This window comes from Chelonoidis abingdonii, chromosome 5, assembly GCF_003597395.2.
Source record: "Chelonoidis abingdonii isolate Lonesome George chromosome 5, CheloAbing_2.0, whole genome shotgun sequence".
Classification (NCBI taxonomy): domain Eukaryota; kingdom Metazoa; phylum Chordata; order Testudines; family Testudinidae; genus Chelonoidis; species Chelonoidis abingdonii.
The window spans coordinates 104,574,822-104,581,166 of record NC_133773.1 but is presented as its reverse complement, the minus strand read 5'-3'; positions in this window follow the sequence as shown (position 1 = coordinate 104,581,166).

Genomic DNA, 6,345 nt, shown 5'->3' with positions numbered 1-6,345 from the left:
CACTGGGAATACCCTCCCAGCCTAAGTATACAAGTACAAATTAAAATCCTTTCAGCAAAATACAAATTTGAACTCCTTCCAGCCAAATGCACATTTGCAAATAAAGAAAACAAACATAAGCCTAACTCGCCTTATCTACCTAGTACTTACTATTTTAAACTTATAAAAGCCTATATCAGAGAGATTGGAGAGAAACCTGGTTGCATGTCTGGTCACTCTCAGAACCCAGAGAGAACAACCACCAAAAACTAAACAGCATACACAAAAACTTCCCTCCCTGAAGATTTAAAAGTATCCTGTCCCCTGAGTGGTCCTCTGGTCAGGTGACAGCCAGGCTTACTGAACTTGTTAACCCTTTACAGTAAAAAAAAAATATAAAGTACTTTTGTTCTATTAACTCCTACTATCTGTTTATGACAGTAGTAAATAAGGTCATTAGAGTAATGTCTATAAATTAATCAAGACTAGATCAAAACACCTGAGATTTAGTAAAATAACTAGATCACGGAGGTAGATATTCAAGCAATATGTTTAAAGATATTTTAGTTGTTTTCAAAGCGTACCTATTTCTCTTCTATCATGGCTCTCATTTCAAGAAAAAAGTTGCATAACAACTAACTTTGGTTTAATGATTTATAATATCAAAAAGCATCTTCTGACTTACAGTAAAAAGAAATCCACAAAGTAAAACATCCTTTGTAAGGAGACTTATCTCTTTAGTGGATTGGAATATGATAGCACCATCACTTAGAGAGGCATGCATATACTGGTTTAAACTGGATTCTCTAGAGATCAGCAAATAAATAACCTGAGTTTAACCTGACTCAGGGCTTTCTTTCTGTTCTTCTTGTCCAAAGGGAGGCTATGAATCTTTAGGGAAATGTTGGAAGGACTATTGCTGGTCAAAGCCCTTCTGGAACTGAGAAGGGGAGTGATCTCTGATAAGCTTATTAGTAGGTTCTTTAATTGTTTTTAATATGTTTTCTTCTGTAATGCTTTTACCTTAACAATTAATGTGCTTGCTTAAAAGAGTTGTGAGCAACTTAATTGTGGAAATTAAACTGTTTACCACCTCTGAGGAGAAAAATAAAGCAGGCCTGCATAGGCAGTCTGATTTGGCTGTGGAATTCAGAGTGTGGGCAGGGAATTGTGTAGCCTGGAAATACCCCCGACAGGAAGGGGAGAGACATGTGTCTCCACCTAAGAGAGGTGATGGCTGGGGAGCAAGAAGCCTAAGACTGTCTGCCTTTGCTGACCAGGAAGGAGAAATATAGGTTCCTGAAACCTGCATCCCAAGCAAGGGAAAAACATTCATAGGGAAGGGGTGTAGACCAAGCTGGAGGAAAAAAGCATCTCAAGCAGGTGGTTAAAAGAAATAAAAAAGCCTACAAACAATGGAAGATGGAACAGATCAGCAAGGAGAGCTACCTCTTAGAGGTAAGGAAGTATAGAGATAAAATGAGAACTGCCAAAAGCCAAGAGAAATTGGACCTGGGAATTACAACTAGTAGTGAAAGGTTCTATAGCCATATAAATTAGAAGAAAACAAAGAAAGTGGGACCGCTAAGCACTGAGGATGGGGTGGAGATCCAACACCTAAATAGATACGTTGCCTCTGTTTTTAATGAGGCTAATGAAGAGCTTGAGGTCATGACAGGGTGGCAAATGGCAATAAGGATATGGAGGTAGAGATTATCACATCTGAGGTGGAAGTCAAAATCAGACAGTTTAATGGGACTAAATCAGGGGAGGGGTGGGGAGGATAATCTCCATTCAAGAATATTAAAGTAGTGACAGATGAAACTGCAAGACCAATAGCAAGGATTTTTAATTACTCTGTAAACTTGGGGTGATACTCTATGACTAGAGAATTTCTAATATAGTTCCTATATTTAAGAAAGGGAGAAGTGAGGGAAGTGATCCAGGAAATTACAGGCATGTTAGTTTGACCTCAGTTGTACACAAAGCCTTGGAACAAATTTTGAAAGAGAAAGTATTTAAGGACATAAAGTTGATCGGTAATTGGGATAAAATACAACAGGGTTTTACAAAATGTAGCTCATGGCAGACCACCCTGATCTTCTTCTTTGAGAAGATAACTGATATTTTACACAAAGGAAATGCAGTAGATCTAATCTATCTGGATTTCAGTAAGGCATTTAATACAGTTCCACATGGGAAGTTAATAAAGTGGAGAAGATGGGGATTAATATGAGAATTAAAAGGTGAATAAGGAACCGGCTAAAGGGGAGAATGATGGAATAAAGTGATTTAGAACCTTAATCATCTAATTATTCCTGCTCCTACATTTTGATTGAGACCCTTTAATTTATAAAATCAAAAACTTTAGTCAAGATTTTTAAAAAACAGGCACCTCAAGTGATGCTCCTAAACCCATGTTGAGGTGCCTAAACAAATGGTTTCACTTTCAAAAATGTCATGCAATGATTGGTTTTCACCGACTTAAAAAAAAAAAGAATAAGATTAGTGAAAGCTCATATGATCAAATGTTAAAAGATAATGAAATAAAAGACTAGATAAACTTCCACGTAGAAGAGATGAGTCCAGCCCAGACAGTACTGGCCCCCATATTCTTTGGCAAAGGGGACATTTTGGTGGAAAATCTGGAAGCAGTCAATGTTTTACCATATTGTGGACTTTTTCCACCTTTGAAAATGGCCTTAGCTAGAGGTTAACAGCAAAAATATTGGCCATCACACTTCTTTCCTCCATTTTCTTAACTATTGTGTCTCATTTTCAAGTAACAGGTCGTTGTTTAAATGTCCTACCCTTGACTACTATTTCTTTTGTAAACAGTCAAAAATTCCCTACAGTATGTTTTAAGTGTTGGGGTGTAATGTGATTTTATTGTTGAACAGATAGAGGAAGACAATGAAATGAAAGCTTATTTAAATAATATTGAACTCTTCAAAAATTCAGAAAGGAACATTTTCAAGTTTACTTATTCTATTTTTTTTTTTTTTTTTTTTAGAATAAAGTTGTCCAGGAGACTTAATCCTAAAGATCAGAGTATATTTTTTGAAGTTACAAGAGGGATCTAAATTCAACTTTGAGAAAGGTCTGTGGCTGCAACCTTAACAAAAGATGGTGTTACCTATCCATAATATATCAAACCCAGCCTGTAGGGCTGGGACTAGAATTGTATACTCCAGAAACTCAGGCCTCTGCCTCATGAGCTTAAATAGAATCTGTCAGCTTTAGGACCCATATGCCGTATGCGGTGTTGTTAGGGTGACCACATGTCCTTATTTTATAGGGACAATCCTGGCATTCAGGACTTTGTCTTACACTGGCATCTATTGCCTCATACACTTTTTTTTCACACTTGCTATCTGGTCACCATAGTTGTTGTAGCCATGTCAGTCCCAGAATATTAAAGAGACAATGCGGATCAGGTTCTGAGGACCCCTATGTTTTTCCCAACCTGTAGCCATCCAATAGGGACAACGTGTTCACAAACATTAGGTTCAAATTAAGAGTGGAAGAAACTCTTACCAGATCCTGTCTCATTGAAGTCAATAGCAAAAATTTCCCAGTAACAATGCTGTGAGCAAGAAAAGATAAACTCTTCATCACACAGAGATTTAAGTATATGGAAAAACAGGAAAGGGTAACAAACTTCTTTTTGAGATACAGGGAGACAAAGAATATGGGACAAAGGTCAACGTTTCAAAACGGTAGATTTTTATGATCTGAAATTCAAAAAATATTTTCTGAATCTTCTTCAAACTTTGAAGAAACTCTTTCTTAATTTTATTGAGTTTTAAATGGCATTTAGTTAGTGTACAGTGTTATTAATTTCCATTTTACACCATAAAACTTGAATGTAGACAAATAGCCATGTCATAAATCTATTCCACAGCACAAACTTTTTATCATGGCCTACTTCATGTTGTTTCTCTCATGCAGGTAGTCCCACTGATTCCAGTAGAGGTACACATTTGTCTCATTGTGTGATTATTTCCACTTCAATTTGTTTTTTTAGAGATAATAAAAAATATTGAATAAGGTTTATGTATTTATTTGGTAGAGCACTTCAGAAAAAACAACACTTACAAAAGGTGTCTTTCAGAAACATCCTAGCTTCACATACTATATATCACAAGCTGACAGAGTCAGGAGTTTTTTGCTTTGTTTCTTTTGGTAGGAATTGAATTCAAATATAGCCAAGCAGCCAAATCGAAAAATAACTTGTAAAACATTGCTGTGGGTTGTCATTAGCAACTTTTTACAGTGTTTTATAAAGAGTTTAAGCTCTCAGTTGGTGCTTCCCAAAGAAGTGTATTGGACAAAAGTAAGTAACCACACACACACACACAGCGTAATCAAATAGAAATACAGAATGAAATGAAATCTGTCATGTTGCATCATATGAATCTAAGCTGTGAGATAGTTTTCTATATATTTCTAGAACAGATAACATAGAGATGCAACTAAGCTGTTCTCCTAATTTCTTAGTGTATTTCCAGTTCTTCTTATAACTTTTCCCAAAGGTGTATATCTGCTATTCTAACAGTTTCCTAACCACCACACATTTACCTCTGTCCTGCTCCTAAAGTGCCAATCCCTTATTTTCTCTAGACTCTAAATTCACTAATAGTTGCTCCTCTACATATATAACTGTCACATGAGCTACACAGAAGAAAGATTGCTATGCTTCTTGACTCAAGGACACTGTTACCCGTTTTTGACCCGCGCATCTAGTTAAAGTGTTAGTCCTGGGGATGATCCACTTGAGACTAGAAACTGGTAATGGAGTCTGGTATTTTCTTTGAAGCTGTCCTGTTTATTTACAACCTGTACAAGGTCCTGCTTCTCCAAGTACAGGATGAACCAAAAGGCAAAAGTATAGTTTCTTAATCTATGGGCCCAAACCTTTCAGCTAGCACCTGTGACCCAGAACGAATCTCTAAGTTTCACTCAGAGTCCCTCATGCTTACAGTCTTCAGCTTGGATTTATTCAGTCTGCTGCTGTCTCAATCTCCATCATTTTCTGCATTCTGCCTTCCTACACACACACACTCACACGCAACCACCCATCCAGACAGTGCAAAATTCCTGGGCAGGTTCACATAGTCCTTTTGCCAGTGAAATTACTAGGCAGCAGGTTTAAAACAAATAAAGGAAGTAATTGTTCACACAACACACAGTTGGAAGTTGTTGCCAAGTGATGTTGTGAAGGCCAAAAAAACCTATTTTTTAAAGATAAGTTCATGGAGGATAGTTCCCTCAATGACTATTAGCCAAGATCATCCGGGATGCATCCCTATGATTTTGGTGTCGCTAAACCTCAGACTGCTACATGCTGAGACTGGATGACAAGGTATGGATCACTTGATTGTCTTGTTCTGTTCATTCATTCTGAAGTATCTGGCACTGGCCACTGTCAGAAGACAGGTTACTGGTTAGGTGGACGATTAGGTTGACCCAGTATGGCTGGTCTTACATTCTTTAGGTGGAGGATTGTTATTAATTAATCCTTACAGTCATGTTATTCAAAGGGTACATTCACACCCATTGATCCCAACCAGGTTTTAATTCAACCCATAACAAAGTTTCAGTCAGTTCATAGCATTATTCGTGCACCCTAACATTATTGTCCCAGTGCGGATCAAGAGGCACCCAAATACTAACTGTCTTCTAGGCAGTGGTTTACATGAGGACTAGTCCAGTGCTCCATCACCACTGTAGCAGGAGCTGCAGGAGGAATTCTGCCTCAGATTTCTAAGGGGATTATAAGGGGATCTTTTGTAATAAGTGATCAGAAACTTGAAGAAGAGAGGGAACTTCCATGAAAGCCACTGGTTTTTGTGGGGAAGGAGATTGCTATCTTGAAACCCACCTTTGTCTGGCATGATGAATTTTCCAAAGTGACTGACATGTAACATGGTGTCTTTTGAATCTATAAATACGTTAAACAAACAAAAAAAACCACACTGAAAAGAGCTGGGAGAAGTGTTTCAGACAAACAAACAGAAAATTGCAGTTTCTGGTCAACCAAAACTATTCACAAATTCAAGTTGAATGTGGTCAGTTATTTCAGCCAATGATTGATTAAAAAAAAAAGTGTTTATTTCAATATTTCTAAAACAAAAACAGATTTTGTTTCTCAAATTGTTTCATTTTGAAATTTATCTAGATTTATTTTAAAAGAAAACAATGGCAAAATATTCCCCTGACAAAAGAAAAAAATAGTTTTGTGTCAACTAGTTATTTGTTTGACCCAAAATGTATTTTTTTTTTCCAGTTTTTCATTTGAGCGAGAAAAACCTAAAAAAAAATAAATCCATTTCGGATTGACCTTAACAAAAATAGTTTGGCTAC